Source organism: Solanum dulcamara, chromosome 5 (genome assembly GCF_947179165.1).
Source record: "Solanum dulcamara chromosome 5, daSolDulc1.2, whole genome shotgun sequence".
NCBI lineage: Eukaryota > Viridiplantae > Streptophyta > Magnoliopsida > Solanales > Solanaceae > Solanum > Solanum dulcamara.
The window spans coordinates 62690581-62712864 of record NC_077241.1 but is presented as its reverse complement, the minus strand read 5'-3'; positions in this window follow the sequence as shown (position 1 = coordinate 62712864).

The following is a 22284-nucleotide window of genomic DNA, read 5'->3' as shown; positions in this document are numbered from 1 at the left end:
TTCTTTTTCTTTTTTTTTTTGATTTTTTTCGGTTTGAAGGTAATAAGTTTTTTTGAGCACATACATATTTTAATAGACACAAATACTTAGTACAAAAGCTACTTTGGATTCAATTAAACAGTTATTATTACACGAACAATGTAATTTAGTTACACAATACCAAAGTCACTGTACACCAGAGATCAAAATATCATATCTTTATATTAAAAAAAATGCATTTGATTATCGCAGTACTTTGCTATACTTATTGTTCTTGTCTTGTAAATTTTGCATTGCATTTTATTTTTATCATTTATTTTTTTTATTTTATTTTTTTCATTATGCTACATGTATTGTTTTTGTCTCATACTTAGAATTGTGACTTTTGAGCCGAGGGTCTTTCGGAAATAGCCTCTTTACCTCCATGAGATAGTTATAAGCTCTGCGTACATCCTACCCTCCCCAGACCCCACTTGTGGGATTTTACTGGGTATGTTGTTGTTGTTGTTGTTGTTTATATTAGAAAAATAACCCCAAGCTCAAGTTAATTATTTAAGTATTGAGTTTGAAAAAATGGTAAAGTTAAAGGCTTAAGTTAATTAAAATTTAACATAATATTTATATTTTATTTATGAATAATATATAAATAATTATAAAATTTATATAGCCTCTCTATTTTTTGTGTGGGAGTAACACTAAATTTCATGTTATAGCTCGCATGATCTGAAATGTCGGTTAAAGGTTATATCGCACAAATAAACTATGTTTCTTCTTATGAGCCCTTGTGATGATTTCAAATGATGCATAGACCACATGTTATGCCTTATGCTTTTACATCTCATGTTTTTTAATGATTCTTGGTCTTGCATCTCATGTTTTATGCTCATCATGTTATCATGTCTACATCATGCATGTTTCTCACATAATTAATACATTTCATGTATTAACGCATATTTTTTTGCCTACATTGTTGAATAATATAGGGCTCGACGATCATAACGCTCATCCTCCTGCTCATGGCTAGATATTAAGTTACTATTTCATTATTAGTGAGTCCTCATTATCGAGGACGCAACACTTATACTTTTCTCTATGTTTTCATGACTTTTATTCCTTATGTTTGGTGAGTTAGGAACTTGTTATAAGCCCCATCTAGTAGAAGTAGAGGCATGTTTAGACGGTCATGAGAATGTACTTCCCTTATTTTGAGATTTCACTCTTGAGACTTATCTTCCGCATTATAATTTGATTGATGTCTTTACTTACCTTATGTATGCGATGTATGCTAAGAGGCTTGGTTGGAGTCCCTTGGGATTCTAATCGTCGTGTCACGCCTAGGGCCTAGTATAGGTCATGACAAACTTGATATCAGAGAACAAAGTTTAAGGTGTCCTAGGGAGTTTAACATGCCGCGTCAAGTAGAGTCTTATTCGTAGGTGTGAATCCCACCACATCTATGAATAGGAGTCTACGAGACATTTAGGAAACTTCACTTCTTTCATCATTCTTATGTCGTGCGATAGAGTTAAAACCTACGGCTTTTCCCTTTAACGTTTTATATATGCAATTATAGAACTATGCCTCCAAGCAGAGCCCCTGTACGAAGGAATGTTAAGGAGGAGAAACAAGCTCCAAATGACCCATTGGCCGAGCAAGTGTCACATGCTGAGTTTAGGGTGGCTTTCTAAGTGCTTGCTCAAGCCGTGGCCACACAAGCTAATACGAAAGTTCTTGCCCCCATGAACCCAGACATAGGTACTGCTGCCACAAAGGTTCGTGATTTCATAAAGATGAGTCCACCAGAGTTTCATGCATCAAAAGTGAACGAGGATCCACAAGAATTTGTAGAAAGCATTCACAAGATCGTGGAGATTATGGGAGTAAGCTAGGTGGAGATGGCGGAGTTGGCCTCTTAATTGAAGGGAGTTGCTAGAATTTGGTTTGATCAATGAAAAGATGAGCGAGCTAGAGAAGCAGGTCCCACTACTTGGAAAGAGTTCAAAGAGGCATATCTTAACCATTTCTTTCCCCTTGAGCTAAGGGAGGCTAAAATGCAAGAATTAATTAACTTGAATCAAGGGAATATGAGTGTGAAAGAGTATTCCCTTAAGTTCACACAATTGTTAAAGTACGCCTCGTTCATGGTATCCGACTCTAGAGCTTGCATGAGCAAGTTTGTATTAGATGTATGGGACTTGGTGTCCAAAGAGTGTAAAACCACCATGTTAATCAGGGGAATGGATACCTCAAGGCTCATGACTCATGCCGAGGAAATTGAGGAGGAAAAGTTTAGGGAGAAGGCAAGGGAGTCCAATAGGGAAAGGACCAATAGTGGTGACTTTTCACACTCTAGGTCCGGAAATAGTGGTCATCCCCAATTTTGCAAAAAGCACTCGGGTCAAAATTCTTCAAATACTGTGATTCTAAAGTTCTACAAGAATATGGTGTCTGACCCTAAGGTTCAAGGAGGAGCTTCGAGTGGTCCAGTCTTCCCTGCATTAGTATGGAAGCACCATAGAGGTAAATGCTTGGCAAGATTGGGTGCATGTTATAGGTGTGGCAATCCGATCACCATGTGAGGAAGTGTAGAGGTGGTGGTCAACCCCAAGCTCAGACTCAGGCTACAGGACGACTGGTTCAGCAAGGTGCTACTATCACAATCCAACCCCATAGGCCGTGACTGGGGTCCGACTTGGACACCCGTATACATATCTATCAAATATAGTCAAGCTGAACTACGAACAATATGATAACTTACATAAGAACTCCAATGGGTCATAACGTCTTCATATAAATATATCCCTATCATTTGTCTCTTGAGGAGTCGCCACTTATCATATCATGAAAGTACACGCAAGCCGATAAGGCTATTATTTCATACTAATATTCACAATACATCATATAGACGTAGCTGAACATAACTTACACACAACCCACACACATATGTCTTTAGACCTCTAAAAGTGTCAACGGTATCATATGGCAGGACAGGGCCCCCGCCGTACCCCTGAATAAACAAATATATACATCAAAAAGATCAATACCAAAAATTTAGGCTCCGATACAATGGAGCACTCCAAAATAGCTAAGTGGAAATACTAAGCTGGCGAATCCCCGAAATGCGTATCTGTACCTGTGGACATGAAACGCATCCCCTCAAAGAGAGGAGGTCAGTACGGAATACGTATTGAGTATATAAAGCATAAAATACTACAAAGGAGATTACATCTGAAATAAGGATTCAGGAGACAAGTGTAATAATTAATAAATCATGGTACTTGCATCTTATGAAATGAAGTCATGCATATTTTTATCATATACCATATCTGACCCATTTTAGGACTCGGTGTTATAATTATATCATTATACCATCATATGTATATATATACCGTACCCGACCCTCTAGTAAGGAACTCGGTGAATAGATTAGTGTACATTTATACTGTACTCGACTCATTATGAGACTCGGTGTCATAACCATATCATTGCATCATCATATCATCATATACATATATTATACCTTAGCCGGCCCTCTAGTAAGGGACTCGGTGAAGATATAGTGAAGCTGTGCACGATAATATACCGGCCCGAGACTTAGTGAAAGAATAGTGAAGTTGTGCACGATAACATACCCGGCTCGAGACTCGGTGAAGGAAGTAATAAAAACATGCACGAGCAGAGTAATGAGTAACCATATGTAAATTAAATCATCATCTGAGACTCAATAGAATAAGTAGAATAAACTCGCACTTGAATATCGAAGGCGATAATCATATTAAATACCCTTTGAATGTCACTATGGAATATATCAAATGGAGCCTCAGAAATCATAGACATGTATCAAGATAATGTGAAACAACTTATGGAATCAAAGACATTTTTCATCTAGAGTCTTGAGGAATAGGATCTTACACATCCAATTACTATTCAGCATATAGAAGGCTCAAGGGTAATAGCTCAACTACTTTAAGAGTTTTACCGTCAAGAAGTGAATAAGAGTTATGAATCATACTCGGAGCTTATGAATGGAATTACCCCCAAATCTCATATCATATATCACTTATGTCTAAGACATGCCAAAACAAAAGAGGGACTTTGTGAGTAACATCATAAATATTGAGCTATTTGTGGATCCACTAGCTATGTCAATTAAGGCAAACCTACGGGGGCACGTAGTTTAGGGCTAAATGTTGCTACTAGAGTTTCTTTAGGTTGCTACATGAGTTTCGTGACTGCACCCCATACCAAATTCCTCTCGATGCTTAGTCACTATCCCAATGAAATTCAAAAATCACAGTCATCAATAAAATTAGGAAAGACAATAATAAATACCAATCCACATCACAAAATAGTTATAAGAGTAGCTCATTAACATCATGATTTATACAAGTATGAGAAAACCTTTCATCTTTTATGAATTCGTGAGTAGGTGAGAAAACCTTTCACCTTTACATGAATCATAATTAAATCACTAACATTAAAATAAATCATAATTGAATTGACCCAATGCAAATTGATTAAAATTCTAGAATTTTTGAATTGAAATTGATGGAAAAAGAAGAAAAACCTTTGTGAGTCTATGGATGATCACGGATGAATTCCCAAGATACCTTAGAGAATTATAGCCTTGAAATTTGGAAGAGGAGGCTTGAAGCTTGAATACCTCTAATTTACCTTGAGAGGAATTCTTTGGAGAAGAAGACTTGAGTTCTAGAGAGATGATTTTAGTTTTAAGGACTTGGGAGAGAATGAGGAAATTTCAATGGGTTTGATAATTATAGGTCTTAAAAATAGGTCCAAAACATCGTAATCTAAGGATTAATTGGGTAATAAAAGACAAAATAACCTTTAAATTTAATGGGGGAATAAGGTGCGCGAGATCGATCAAGCTCGCCAACCCAATTGGCGAGTCATCAATATCTTGGTTTGCTCGCTATTTGCTTTGAGTTCTCACGAAAAACCTCTGAATCGTTTGGTAAGTTTGTCATAGCTTTGCCGATCCTGTCGGTGAATTGCCGAAGTGGCTATTCCCTCGTCCAAAATCTTCCCATTCCTACCAATCTTTCTAATTATTTGGGCGAGGTATCTCAGCTCGCCAACCACCCTTCCTTCTTGCCAATCTTCCTGGCTTCTGAGCAAAACTTTTTAGAACATTTTAACCAGCACTTGGGACATTAGATGAGTTGCCCAACCTACTCGACGAGTCCAAGTTCAATTAGAGAGCTTTAGCCTTGATTTTTCCTAATTTTCCTTTTTAAATCTAAACATTTTAACTTTTGAGCTTTTGGGGCCTTACAACTCCCTTGGGAAAATTCATCCTCGAATGGGACTTAACTAGCATGAAAGGAGTAGAAAAAGAAATATAGTAGCTCAACATGAATGCAACATCATACTAAAATGCACAAAATATGAAATATTCAATCCCGAGCTAAAATATGGCTTAAAATCAATTTCATGAACATGTGTGCGTGTGAAAAGACATGGGAAAGCTGAAACTTAGGAATTCGCGAGAGTGAGTGCTGAGGGAACTTAAGTACCTCGAGTCAGAACAAAAGGAAAATATGGGGATATCGTGTCATCATGTTGGTTTCGGCCTCCCATGTAACACCTTTAACCTCTTGGTTCCTCCATAACACTTTAACAGATACAACTTTTTTGTTTCTCAACTTTTGGACTCACCGATCTAGAATCTCAACTGAAACTTTTTCATAGGAAAAATCTTCCTTCACACCCACCTATCCAAAGGCATAATGGATCTAGGACCACCTACACATTTCTTCAATAATGAAACATGAACACTGGATGCACCAATGCCAACTCTGGAGGCAAATCCAACTCATATGCCACATTGTCATAACGTCTTTAAATTTGGTATGGGATTATATATCGGAAATTAAGCTTTCTCTTTTTGTCAATTACATCACGCCCTTCATGAGTGCAATTTTAAAGTAAATCCAATCATTAAATTCAAACTCAAGTTCTCTTCTCTTTACATCCGAATAGGACTTTTGTTGGGTTTGGACAGTTTAATCTCTCTCTAATGAGTTTAAAATTCTCCATAGCTTCATGCACCAACTTGGGTCCTATCAAAGACACTTAACAAACTTCAAACCAACCAATAGGAGACCTACATCTCCTACCATTCAAAGCTTTAAATGGAACCATTTGAATACTTGAATGGTAGCTATTATTATATGCAAATTCGATCAAAGGCAAGTGATTATCCCATTACCCTTGAAATCAATTACACAAGCTCTCACCATGTCTTCCAAGGTTTGACTTAAGTACCAACACCCTTTTGGAAAGACCTCCAAAACTGACATGTGAATTGAGTACCTCGATCCGTATTGATAAATAATAGGACACCATGAAGTTTAACCAACTCTCAAATGTAAAGTCTAGCATAATCCTCGGTTGAATAGGAAGTCTTAATGGAAAGAAAATGCGTCGATTTAGTAATTCGGTCAATTAGGACCCAAATCAAATCATATTGTCTAGGGGTACGAGACAAACCTGTAATGAAGTCCATATTTAAGTCTTCTCACTTCCAAGTTGGAATCTCAATATCTTAAGCTAGACCTCCCAATTTTTAATGCTCAATCTTCACTTGTTGACAATTAGGACATTTGGCCACAAACTCCGCAATATCCTTTTTCATACCATCCACCAATATACTTCCCTCAAATTCCAATACATCTTTGTAGAATTTGGATGAATAGAATACCGTGAACTATGAGCTTCGGCTAATATCATTTCCCTTAAGCCATTAACATCGAGAACACATAGTCGGTCTTGATATCTAAGCACACCCTCTCCCCCTTGGAAGAAAGTCTCGATGGCTTTTTCGATAATCACTTTCTTCAATTCAACCAAAGTAGGATCATTGTCTTGCTTTGCATTAACATCCACCACAAGAGATGATTTGGAATCATATTATACAACAATACCACCATCCTTAAATCAACCAAGTGAACATCCAAACTAGATAGTTTATGAACATCATGAACTAACTCCATTTTTTCACCCTTAACATGGGAAACACTGTTCATGGACAATCTACTAAGAGAATCGATGGGCAAATTCGCTTTACCCAGATGGTACAACACACTCATATTATAATCTTTTAACAACTCAAGCCACCTCCTTTGTCAAAGGTTCAAATCTTTTTGGTTGAATGTATATTGCAAACTCTTATGGTCGATAAATATATCAATGTGGACACCATTTAGGTAGTGCCTCCAAATCTCAAAGTAAAGATAACCACCGCCAACTCTAGGTCATGCATCGGATAGCTCTTGTCATGCACCTTAAGTTTTCCAGAAGCATAGGCTCTTGCCTTACCATTTTTGATCAAAACACAACCAAGACCAACCTTTAAAGTATCATAATACACAATAAAATCATCGGACCCTTCTAGTATAGTCAACACCAAAGCGGAAGTAAGTTGATCTTTCAACTCTTAGAAGCTTTTCTCACATGTCTCGGACCATTAGAATTTTACCTTTTTCATAGTCAAAGTAGTAAAGGGCGATGCAATGGAAGAGAATCCTTTCACAAACCATCTATAATAACCAACTAATTCTAAGAAACTTCAAATATCGAAAAGAGACAAAGGTCTAGGCCAATTCTTAACCGCTTCGGTTTTCTTAGGATCCATCATAATACATTTATCAAAAATAATATGGCCAAGGAAAGCAACTGTCCTCAACCAAAATTCACACTTGCTAAACTTAGGAAATAATTGATGATCCATGAGCACTTGCATCCTCAAATAATCCGCATGCTCCTCTTCATTCCGAGAATAAACTAAAATATCATCAATGAACACAATAACGAACATATTGAAGTATTGCTTGAACATCATGTTCATCAATTCCATAAAAGTTGTAGGAGCATTTGTTAGTCTAAATGACATAACCAAGAATTCATAGTGAGCATACCGAGTTCTAAAAGCTATCTTCGAAATGTCACGTTCTCTTACCCAGAGTTGATGATAACTCGATCGAAGATCAATCTTTGAAAAATAACTTGCTCCTTAAAGTTGATCGAATAAGTCATCAATCCTTGTTTGAGATACTTATTATTAATTGTGACTTTGTTCAAGTATTAGTAGTCAATACCCATTAAAAAGAACCATTATTTTTTCTTACAAAAAAAACTGGAGCACCCCGTGGAGAGATACTCGTTCTAATAAAAACCTAGTCCAATAAATCCTTCAGCTGATCCTTTAACTCCTTAAGTTCAGCTGGAGATATTTGGTAAGGAGGAATAGAAAAAAGTTGGGTATCGGAAAGAAGGTCAATACCGAAGTCAATCTTTATTTCGGGAGGAATACTTGGGAGATCATCGAGAAATACTTTTAAAAATACATTAACAACCAAAACTGACTCAAGAGTAGGAGCTTTGGAATTCGTATCCCTAACCCATACTAGATGCTAAACACAACCCCCAAAATAATTTTCTGAGCTTTAAGGAATGAGATGAATTAACCTTTAAACACATACTTACTACCATTCCATTCTAGGACTAGATCAGTTGAAAATTAAGAGATAACCACACAGGTTCTGCAACATATGGAGCATAACATGCATGAAGATAATCCATGCCAAGTATAACATCGAAATCAATAATATCAGATTCTATAAGATAAATTGAGATAATTCTATGAAAAACTGAGACTGAACAATCTCTATAGACTTTTTTTAGCCATAATTGAATCACCAACCGGAGTATAGAATGGAAATGGCTCTAACATTTCGGGGATAACAACAAATTTTATAGCAAGATAAGAAGTAGCCAAATAAAAATTTGCTACGGATCAAGCAAGGAATAAACATAAAAATAAAAGACCCATAACATACTCGTAATAACATTAGGATACTCCTCCAAATCCTCTCTAGTCTGAAGAGCATAGAATCAATTTTGACGCTGACCGCCACCGAAACCTGCAGTAGCTGTTATACCCCGTACTTTTATACATGAAAACATTTGTTTAGTTTTTCTAAAAGTTGCCATGTGATCCATGTTATCCATGACGTTACCAAATGATCCAAAGGAGGGGAAGATGCAATGCCCCATATTTTGCATAGACTAGTTCTGTGTGAGTACTCATGGTTAAAAATAGGTTTGGAGGAATTTGAAAGGAGTTGGAGGCCGAATAATGAGTCATGGAAATTGACCTACTTGAGTAAGCTACCAATTTGGATGTCTTACATAATTAAGCTGCTTGAGTACACGTCGAGCTTAAGTAGCAATGATCACATAGGTTCTTAAAGTGAGATGAGATTACGAACCTATGAAAAAGAGTAAGTAGGTGATGTACCTACTTGGAATGAGTAGGTGATGCATTGGACCCCACCAAGACATGTGGCAATAGTTGGTTGGAGAATGGAGGGGATGGACGTGTAGCAGCTGGACACGTGTTACCCTTGGGGCTGGACACGTGTAGGGGCTGAAAACGTGTCACCCTTAGGGGCTGACACGTGTCACTCTCAAGGGTGTGTATATATGCCTAAAATAATTACTAAGATCTCATTTTTAGCTTATTAGTTTTCTTCCTAACTTAGAGAAAAATAAAGAGATAGAGAGACTTAGAACTTCAGCCATGGCTAGCTAAACTTGCAACCCAAATTAGTGATACGAACCTAATATTCACAAAGTAATTCCACCCTTAGAAAGTGTCACGCCCCGGGAGGGTACCCTAGACGTGACCGGCACTTGAAAGCCATTTCTGACCTTCAAGCGAACCACCTAACTCAATCATTCCATCATTCAGTCATATACGCTCAACGAAAGGCTCAATTATAACATGCTATTTGCAATATGGGGGCCGAAGGCCAAACGTGTTTGACTCAACAAAATAAGTATAATAGGACTACCTAAAATAACGGTCCAAACTCCCCACACTCTAGTCTATGAAGCCCTACCAAAGTCTAGAAGGTGTCAATGACAATCCCATGGCTACCACAATCAAAATAAAGGGGACAACATGAAGCTATACAGGGAGCTCAAGATCCTCCGGAAGCTAGGAGGACTCACCACGTAGTTGGAAGTGTGTAGATAATCGACGGTGCGCTGGTTGATGATCTCTGGTACCTGTCTCTACATTATAAAATGATGCAGGCCAAATGGCGTCAGTATGTGGAATGTACGAGTATGTAAAATGGCCGGATAAAACAACATCAAGAAAACATCAATATCAACTCAGGATCTCAACTCATACATATATACATGACAACTCACTCAAATGTCCTAAGTCTAACAAGAATAGTTTAGACGGGACTAACTCATAGGCCACTTAACTCAACTGACTCGGAGCACTATCAAGACCTAAATGGGGGTTTCTCTTATCCGACAACCATCACCTATGAGCCGGTGATAGTACAACAATCAGACATTGTTGCCACGTCCGTCCATACCTTACCAGGGCATGAACGCCTCCCTAATCATGGATACCATCGATTAGTCAAGTCCTATAATTTCAGGACAATAAAATGGGAAACATCCGACTTTAACGGTTCGATCCCATGGGAAGCATCCGACTTTAATGTTTCTATCCCTTCCTACGTTGGCGGCGTAGTTTTTGGGGTTCGAGTATGGACTATACTCTTACCCGCTTCGGTGCTCGATACTCCTTCCATGACTCCATGCTCATAAAACTCCCTCCAATCATCTTAAACAAGCCCTCACGGCTAGTTTCATGTGGGTCATTGCCAACTCATCAACTCTATTCTCATTTTAACTCAATTAAGTCATAATGGCAAGTTCCATTTAGGACCTTGTCCACTCGTCAATTCTATCCTCTAATTAACTCAATCAAGCCTCATTTAGATAAGCATTTATGACATCTCCTCAAGACTCATCACAACTCTATGGCTTTAGCTCAACAATTCAAGTAGAATACCACATTCAAGGAAAATGACTTAAGCAACATAATCACATAGCTAAAGAGATCAACAAAACATAATAACAAGTCATCTCTATCAACTCACACTTACATGAAGGTTTTAGGAACTTCTTAGCTCAACAACATCAACACATATAGCATCAAATAAATAGGGAAAAAAACTCATTCAAACATAAACCCTACCAAGAAACTCCATTTTCATGGACATCTAGCCTCAAAGCAAGAGTAGGGCACATGGGTAGACTCAACCCATGTTTTGGATAGCCTTACATACCTTAGTGAAGACTTGAAGAAAATCTTGATGTTGGGTCTTCAATGGGGAACTCAAATCTTAAAGCTCTTGGAACCCTCCTTGTTGGAAATGGAGAAGAAGAAGAGAGAGGAACTCCTAGGGCTTTTTAGAGAGAGAGTGAGGGATTGAAAAATGATCCCAAAATGTGCTAAGGCTTATACATATATAATTTGGGGAAATTCCCAAATTACTCCTTCTCAAAAGTTTTGAAAAATAGGCAAAAATGCTCATGGCGCAATAGTGGCGCGTCATGCCATTGTAGCGCCAGGCTGATTATGCCTAAAACTTTCACATCTCATAGTGGCGCACCACACCAAGGACCAAACTACTGAGGCACATTCTTGGCGCGATAGTGGTGCGTCGCGCCCTTACAGCGCCAAGGCCAATATTTTCTAGGTTCTGGAAATTGGCTTGAAAACCCTACACACCTTTTAGTGGCGCGCCGCGCCAGACACCAAACTATTGAGGCATGTTTCTGGCGCGATAGTAGAGCATCGCGCCACTGCAGCGCCAAGCCCAATTTTCCAGCAATTGCAACCCAGGCCTAAAATTCTCTGCTGTGCTAGTTCATCTTAGGATCGTCATATCTTTTGACTCCAAGCTCCAAAATGTACATTCTTGGTGGCGTTGGAAAGAAGACTCGACGACCAATAATTTAATAGGTTGTGGGCCACCCAGATCATCATATATCAAAAGATAGGGTCATTAGAAGTCAACCCCTCATGCGAACTCCTCCTCAAACTTAGCCACGACGAATCTTTTGGATTGATTTGGTCCTAGGGGTATTTCATGACCCCATATCACCTCTAACGTTGCTCAGTTTCTCAGAGACTCACCTTACTCATGCAAATGTCCCACAATACTCAAGTTTGGCCCTACCCGAATATAAGAAGGATCCGAATCTTAGGGAAAAATTTTGAAGAGTGTTATAGAAAGTCTACAACAACGTGGGGTGATCCTAGGAGTAGCAATGTCGAGTTAATCGAAGCCGTCAACTTTCAGCCACGTTGAGAAGTCAAGTTGCTAATGTAGGGTTTCTTCTTTTCAAATTGAAGTTAATAATGTTGTAATGGAGATATTACTTTGTATTAAGTGGGGTTGGAGGTAGGAAAATTACATGGGTATTGTGGACGTTATAAATGGACAGAATTGAAATTGTTCTAGTTGGATTAAAGTTTGATTAGTGTTGTCATTATTATGATATTGTATTTGAAGGAAGTTTCTGTATATTAAAGGGCTGGAAATATAGTTATAGATTAGTATAAGTGTTGCTATTTTCAGCCACGTTATGCTCTTTTCCGTGGGGTTGTGATTTTACGAAATAAAGATCGAAAATCATATTTTGATGTCAAAATTTTGGGTGGGCTGTTTAGAAGTTGTATTGAATGATATTGAAGTAGTTTTATTGTATACGGATGGTGGTCGTTGTTGTTGGTGGTGCTGTGCTAATCGGAGGTTAATCGAAAGTTCGGATTAGGCGAGTTATGTAGGGGAAATGCTGCCCGATTTCCGTTAATTTCTTAACTAATTAATATGCTAATCGAAAAGTGTGAATGGAAAAATGATTCCTATACGTGATTGGTTTTAGATTTATAAGCTGGAAAGTCAAAGTTTACTCATAATAGTGTTACTTTCATATTAAATAGGCAAAAGGGATAACGAAGCAAGCTTGGATATGATTGATCTGTAACAGGTATGTATCCTCTCTCTTTTCTGTGTAGGAGTAACACTGGATTCTATGTTATAGCTCGCATGGTCTTAAATGTCGGTTAAAGGTTATATCGCATAAATGAACTATATTTCTTATTATGAACCCTTATGATGATTTCAAATGATGCATAGACCACATGTTATGACTTACGATTTTACATCTCATGTTTTTTAATGATTCTTGGTCTTGCATCTTATGTTTTATGCTCATCATGTTATCATGTCTACATCGTGCATGTTTCTTACATACTTAGTACATTTCATATACTAAGCATACTTTTTGCCTACATTATTTTATAATGTAGGGCTCGATGATCATCACGTTTATCCTCCTGCTCATCTAGCTATTAAGTTACTATTTCATTGTTGGTGAGTCCTCATGTTTAGTGGACGCAACACTTATACTTTTTTCTATGTTTCCATGACATTATTCCTTATATTTGGTGAGGTAGGAACTTGTCATAAGCCCCATCTAATATAATTAAAGTCGTGTTTAGCCCTTCATGAGAATGTACTTCCCTTATTTTGAGATTTCACTTTTGAGACTTATCTTCTGCATTATAATTTGATTGATGTCTTTACTTACCTTATGTATGTGATGTATGCTAAGCGGCTTGGTTGGAGTCCCTCGGGATTCTAATCATCGTGTTATGCCTAGGGCCTAGCTTGGATAGTGATAACTGGTAGGATCATCAGCCAATTCCAAAGGAATGAATGTAAACAAGTAACTAAACATAACAAATACCAAACATCACATGCAATAACAAGTTATAAGCCAAGTCAATAATACAAACAGACTCTCAATCACCAATATCCTAACTTAACCTTTGCATGAAAATGCCCTACATTATCACATCAATAAATACCCGGTTCACTCAAGGAACCAATACACATGTAAGAAATCACGCATGCACACAGTCAACTATGTACCAGGCATGGTACTTGAGCCAACCATTTAGTAAAATATATTAGGTATAGTACCCGAGTCAACTGAATGATATCCTGTAGAAGGCGTGGTACCCAAGCCAACCGATAATATTTACCAGCATAGTACCTAAGCCAACCATTAGTATACCATATCAGGCGTGGTACCCGAACAAATCAGTAATCTTAAACAGCATACACAATCACAATTACAATGAAATAATCACACTTGTAACCTACAAGTAAAATTAACAGGTTCATTGCATAAGATTGATAACATGATATCATTTCACATTCACCCTTATGTTTTCCACAACATGCATTATACAAGTAATACTGCAAAACAGTTGACATGCAAATATTACATAACTTGAAAAAAAATAACCACCATCTACCTCTAATCAAGCCTTGGAAGCTCTATTGAACCTGGGTCTTTCTCTTGTTATGAATTCTGACTTGTTCTTAGTTTAAAATAAATAAAAAATAACATAATCGATGAAAAATGATCTAAATATATAACATAATCCTAATCCTGAGTCAATTTCATGATCATTCCACCCAAACAATGGCTTTTCCATTATTAATTCAAGTCAAAACCCTCGCCTAAGCTTACCACCACAGATTTTAAGACTTAAGAATCGAATTACTAAGTTAAGGGAGTAATTAAATTACCTTTACCGATGAATACGATGAAAATAGGTGAAAGTTTCCCTAGATTGTCCCTACACTTCCATAAAATGAGTTTTTTAAATAATGAGCGGTTTTGAAGATTTCTACAGTTTTCAGCGACTTAATTCGGCTATAGCAGGCCTAAACCTATTATAGCGGCTCCGTCATAGTAGGATTTGACTTGTTGTAGCAGCTTGCACGAAACAGAAATTCAGAAACCCTCTCAAAAGTCCCCATTTCGCAAGACACCTTCGAACCTTGACATTCTAAACTAACCCTTTCATGTCAAGTGCGATATCGGGAGTTCTACTTACCTAAATTCACTTTTGAAAAGTCCTACGAATTCCTTAACGTCTTAGTTAATAGAAAATTCAACCCAAATTTAAATATTTTATCCAATTCTTTATTAGATTTCTCTAGACCTCACCTTAATCAGATTTAGTTTGAGACTGACCTAACCTAATATTTTCAAGTCCCTACATCAAAAAATTTTTGACCCAATTTCTTTCATCATTGATTTATCCATAATGACCGGAGGGATCGTTACACTTAGGAATTCATATCCTATCTACATCCCATCATCAAATATAGTAATTAAAGTTCTGATCAAAACTTCAGCAACTAATATGAATAAAATAGAAAAAATTGATCCCATGTTCAACCCCCCGATAGAGTGAAAGAATTTAAGAGCTTGATAATTAATCAATATTGAATACCAATATTTTTCATCGATCTTCAAATTAAATCCACAAACAGGTTGTAGAGTCTTATCTTTTTCATTACCTTGGTTAGGAAAAACTAAGATACTCTGTATCTGTCATATCTAACTTGATAATGACATTAGAAGGTTTGTCCCTCTTCCTACTATCAATGACATTTTCCTATGTAAGCAAGATACTTTCAATGATATTTCTCTTTTTTATAAAAATTTATTGATTAGCATAAATCAACCTGGATAGTACAACCTTCAATTTGTCATGAATAATTATGAAAATATTTTATTAATGAAATTACTAAAATTTATTGGTCTCATATCAGAAAAGGGTGTGAACCTCACTTTTTTTTGATAAGAGAACTATATTTTTATGAATAATATATTTGAGAAGAGTCGGACCAGAAATAAAAGCTTGAACCATCCTTAGTAAGTCAAGGACTATTTTATTTCAACATACTTGATAGAATTTTCCAGTAAATCCATCAAGACCGCTGCAATTATCACAATTTAGCTTGAATGCAACCCTTCTAATCTTTGTCAGGTATGAATCAATGCACAAAGCATTATTTGCTTCCTCAGTTAACATCTCATGGACATGCTCTAATATGAAGAAGGATGTGGCATCTCTCACCTGAGTAAATTATTTATGATAGAAATTAATTGCTTCTTCTAGCCAAACATCATGGTCATTCTTAATTCTTCTCAGACTTAGTTCCATTCTTCTTTCTTTCACGAAACTATGAAAAAATCTTGTGTTTCTATTTCCTTCTTCAAATCAATCAAAATCATCTTTCTACTCTAATTTAAAGTGCAAATATTTTTTTAATTCAGCCTACGCTTTGTACATCACCATCCTATTCATCATTGTTGATTCTTCTTCAAATAATTTTTCTTTTATTTTGACAATGTCCTCCCTAATTGTCAGTTGTTTAAAGATGTCGCCAAAAGTCTCTCAACTCCATTTGGATAAAGCAGAGTTCAATCTCTTCAGTTTCTCTTTGAATTCAATAAAAGGATCAGCTGAGTAATTGACAATCTACTTATGTGCTACCACCTCCGAAAAAGATTCAGTACCCACCTCCTACAACCAATCACAACCATTATTAATAAAAATCACCACATTCAGTTGTCACCACCATTAGATATTGTTTAGAATCATCACCTTCAACCACCTTTACAATCACCAATCACTAACAACAATCACCTCAATCAGTAACCACTATATATTACTATCGTCCACCACAATTATTAGTTGTCACCACCAACTATCACAATCAACAACCATTGCAAATCATTATTGTCACCCACCATCACCACTAGCTACTACCAAGAACCACCACCATCACCCAACAAAATCCCTAATTGGCACACCCAACCACCATCGATATCTATTATCACCTCCAATTGTCATATAATATTTTTTAAAAATATTTTGTAGATATAGTAATAGATTAATTTAGTATTTTATTTAAATTTTATATTATTAATTTTTAAATAAAGAAATTTTTATATATTCAGATGTTTAGAAAATAAACAATCTTAATTATTTAATATTTAGATCTTAATACAGAATTTTGATATTCATATGTGTATTCGATTCAAACATTTAAATTTTAAATATTCAAACGTACACTCAATTTCAGATGTCTTAATTTTAATGAAAATAAATGAGACTTAAATCCTTTATTTGTTAGTATAGTAATGGAGTAATAAATAATCGTTTGTTTTATGAGCTAACGAAACTTAATTATTTCTAGGAAAAATTACTAGGAAAAACACTTTTTAATAAATAATTAGTGATTTTAACGATATTTTTTATTTATTACCATTTATAGCAATATATAACAATATTATGATATGTCTACTATGTATTAAAAGTAAATTATGCATGCAATACAAAATATATTATAATTGTTTTAAAATATATTATACTTGTTTGGTAAGAAATTGACACAATGTATTATAAGTGTATTAAAGTATGTGATAAATAAATTATCCATGAATAAAATTTGTATTATATGAGTTTTATAAATTATTCTTGCTAATATCTATTAAAATTGTATTATAAGTGTTCAGTGAAAAAAAATATTATTGCTATAAATGATAAATATTTTCTTAATGTAGTACATTTATGTAAATTTCTCCTATTTCTATGTACTTTATAGTCTATATACAAGTAGTTGGAGTAACCATGTGTGCTTTGTCTTGTTGGGATTTCTCCATCACGTCTCACACAGTAGGGTGGGCAGCTGTCCTAATCATTGGCCCAACTGTCACTTCTAACTAAATTATCATGCTAAATACTATGATAATATCATAGGCCATCCAATAATATCAAAGTATGGTCACAAAAATTTTGGTAGAAACACTGTTTTGAATATAGAAAACCATATGAAATGCTTTCTTGTACATACTAAGAGTCCGTTTGGATTAGCTTTAAGTTGGTCAAAACCATCTTAAAGCCCCTTTTTAGCTTTTGGACGTGTTTGTCTAATGCTGACTTTAAGCCATAAAGTTCTTAAAGTCAGTAAAAAATGAAAAGTTAGGATTCCTAACTTTTTTTTCCAAAGTGCTTACAGTCATTTTCTTTGACCATGGAAATTACTTTTATATCCTTTATATTTTAACTAAATTCCCAAACTATCATTTTTTATTCTTTTAATCCTAAAATTCACATCATAAGCACTTTTATCCAAACACTCAACTGCTTATTTATAAAAATAACTTTCAGCACTTCAAAGTTCTAAAAGCACTTCATACATAAAAGTTACTTTTTTTAAGCTCATCCAAACGGACTCTAAAACTGAAATAGGTAGACCAAGTGCCAACAATATGATATAATAGTGACTAAAAATTTACATAAGTCACTTTCATTCTTGTTGTATATGATTGACCTTTATCTATTTTTATAATCATTTTTTTCTTTCTAAATTTGACTTTATGTTCACAATACTTCACCAAATATTTCAATAACCTGCTCCAAAGAATAAAAATAAGTCGCCTTCTTATGAAATTATAAAATTAGGGTGAGAAGTGAGAACAAGCTAAAGTCAGTTGTATAAAATTACAAGTGAGAACAATTAACTTGCATTTATTTAACAGAAAATTTCACAAATAGCTATTATAAGTATCTTAATTATGCTCATTAGCTACAATTTACATATTTATATGCTATAATTATAGTTTAAGCTGCCCCATTTATATAATTCGCGGGTGAGTTTGTATAATTGAACTATTTTTGTATAAATTCGAAATAACGAATTTATACAAACACAAACATCTGAACTCTAAGCAGTTATACAAATTATATTATATAAAATTACATTATACAAAAGTTATACAAATTTTGAATTCTACAAACGTGCGAATTATACAAACTCGAACTGTAATTAACATTAAATGTTAGTGGCGAATTATAAATTAGCTAAACTATAACTATATTAACTAATTAATTAGTATATGTTTGCTTATTCGCGTAATTGTCCCTTTATTTAACCCGTTATTATCGGCCCAAAATGAAGAAGTAATAAAATTACAAATGCTGATGGAAATAATAATTATATTTCTGCCTCAAATAAATTAGGTCAGTTATATTGTTATTGATCGCATTTTTCCATTTAAATTCATTTGATGTTATACCAACAATATATATAGTATTTTTTTTTACTTGCATATAAGTTTATGATAAGGTTAAAAGACTCCTAGATAAACATATTATATATGACTAAAACGTATTATTAATTAGTTGATGTCACAACTACATAATAATTTTTTTCATTTTGTGTCCTATATATTTTAGCCAAGTCTAAGTAAATTTCAAGAAATTGTAAAAAAAAAAATTCAACTCTTTTCATGTGTGGATCTTTCTTCGCGATAAATTTTCATCAATACTTTTCTTGGCAAAAATATAACCTGATACGGCAAGAACCCGATTATCGACGCTCTATGCACGCCCTAAAAACTCACATGAGTTATGCCTAATTTTCGTTTAAGTGATGGACAGGATTACTTTACTTGTTTCTTCTACCTTGCATTAAACTAAGAATTGCAGCTAAGTAATAGTGAAAAACTACGACTTGCACCTCTACATAAGTTGTCCCAAATTCACTAAACCATGAACCTCAACAGAATTCAGATTACAATAATTGTAACCTAGGAACTAACTTTAATCCATAGAGCAAAAATCTTGGCAAATTGTTGTTTCCCCTTTCAATTTACGTATAACTTAAAATCAAGTTCCTATTTCTATTTATCCCTAAACAAGTGTTTCTAGGAAAGCTGAAAATAGTACAACTCGATAATCGACCTAATACAAGAAATCTAGAACTAACAATTGCAAAGACTCCTAAGCATGAAATAGGTTCTTCAATTCAGCTTTTTGTATCAGGTTGCACTTGAACGATAAGTCAAAACTCTTTCTCAAATAGTTCTTGTTTATTTGCTTGAATTTTTCCTTTAACTCGTTATGTAAATGTGTAATCTTCTTTTGTGCAAGAATTGTTATTTATACACTTATCGAGGTATAGTTATTCACAAACACCTTGTAAAGTCCAACTTTTCTAAACGTAGTGTTTGAGTTGAAGACTACTACTTAACTCCTACACATCTTGATCAACTTGTACTATTAGATTTCACCTCTAATGTTCTACAAGCTTCTTTGTTTTTTTTTTAGTTCTTCTAGTCTTCTTGTTTCATTGTACTTCTAATCTTTTCAATGGTCCTGCTTCAACTAAACTTCTTATGAAACAGGTTAGTGATTCACCTAGTTCATCCATCTGTTTCAAGAGGCCCAACATAACCTCCATTGTAGATCTATGATGCATACATTTAAATTGATTTTTTTTATCACTTTTTAATCGTGTTTTTAAGTCTAGAATCTATCATTCTCTCCCAAAATCATTGTATGGCCATAGTCTAATGTTATGAAATGTAACTAATTAAAATTTTATCGTGCACATGATATTTCAACCTTTTATTTTGCTCAAAGAAATAATTTGAACGAATCCGATTAATTAAGTGATTGTGTCTGTCAATACTTAAGTGTAAGCTCAAATCATAAGGATGATTTCGGTCCTTTCCCACCATAAAACATAGTAAGAAACTTATCCTTTTAAGTTCAATATTTAATCAAATTTACCGCTTTCACAAAAAAGTCAATTCCAAATTAATTGAGATTTACTACTAAAAAACATATGTAAAGCTGTCTGTTAACCATTAGTATTATTTAACTAACAATTTTATATAGTGTCATGTGCATCTATACTAGTAAAACAATTAAAAATGGTCCTACAATACAATGAGAACATGTCCAGATTTTCTGCCACCGCTATCACTCTATTTATTTAATAAGTATTGTCTGTGTCATTTCACACTCTTTAATTATTCTTTTTTAGGCAAAACAAAATAGGGAAAAAGAAAAAAAACACACATTCTTGTAAAATATGTTTGTATGTGGGCTAGTATTCCAAATATCAAGAACTAGTATAAAAGTCCAACCAATATCCTTCACATTCCAGCAGATTGTCCTACATACATGATGCACCAAATAGTAGGAGTATTCAAGTGTAGTCTCATACAAATTATCCTATCTCTTTATTCGTCTCAAATTATGTGATATAATTTAATTTGATATAAAATTTAATAAAAATAAAATTGAATCTTATGATCTAAGATAAAAATATTTTCAATTTATTACGTACTAATTTATGTCAAATAATGTAATTTCTAAATGATTGGTGTTATCCATATGAACTTTATATACAAAAGAACAAATTTCAGAACAAATTTCAGTAATAAATACTTCCTCCGTTGTATTGCTTTAGCTCATTTCATATCTATTAAAAAAACAACAAATATAAAACATAGTTTACTAAGTTATTTATATTTATTAAGTTTTTTTTGAGAATTAAACACTATTAAAAAGTAGTAGTTCTTTAATATAAATATACAGTCAAAAATAATTATTAATTTTTGTCTTGAACTCGTAATTGAAAGTTTTTTGGGACAATAATTTTTTGCTAAAACACACTTATTTTGAGACGGAAAAACAATATCCAATATTTAAGTTGTATATTTGTTCTTGAAATAATATTAATTAATAGTCAGTTTGATCAAATTTTAAAAATTAGTTTATTTTCAAAAGTGCTTTTTGAAAAATTACTTTTGACAAGAAGTCATTTAAGTTTGACCAATAAATTTAAAATATTTTTGAACAACAATTAGTGTTTGACCAAATTTTTTAAAAGTATTTCTAAGTATATTTTTCTCAAAAATATTTTTAGGAAAAACCTATATTTTTAAAACTGGAAAACAATTTTTGTTACTCCCAAAAATACTCATTTTCTCTTAAAAGCTTGGTCAAATTCCTTATTTCCAAAAATACTCATTTTCTCTTAAAAGATTGGTCAAATTTCTTATCTTTTTAAAAGGAACAATACATAAATATGTCATTTAATTTAGATTTAGTTAATATTTATGCCGTTCAATTTTGGATGTACACAAGTAGACACTTAAACTTGTATAAAATTGAATAAGTAGACACAAATGTCCTACGTGGCATAATACATGTAGGACGTCATGTATGACACAATTTTTTTTATGTAAGATGTTATGTAGGACGAACGTATCTAGTTGTTCAAATTTTGAATAGTTAAAGTGCCTATTTATGCACTAGTAAAATTAGAGATCATAATTATCAAGCTAAACACAAATTTAGAATCATATTTATATATGATGCATTTTTAAAATAAGCACTTTTAAGTTTTAACCTCTCAAAAAATTTAACCAAAAAAGCTTTAAGTCAACTAGTCTTCAAATTCTTGTAGAAATACATTTAATTTGGAAATTAAGAGAATATTTATCTAATGAAATCTTCTTAGATTTTCCTAGGGTACTCATTTATGACTTGTTTAATCTTCTATGTGAAATTGCAAAATCAAATAACTACTCTCTAGTCACTTTTACTTATATGTTACGCTAAAATAATATTTTTATATTTACTGTCCTTTCTAGCATATCATAAATAATAATTCTTTTTATATCCTATTTTTTAATATTAATTATTTTTCAAAATTATATATTAATTAATAT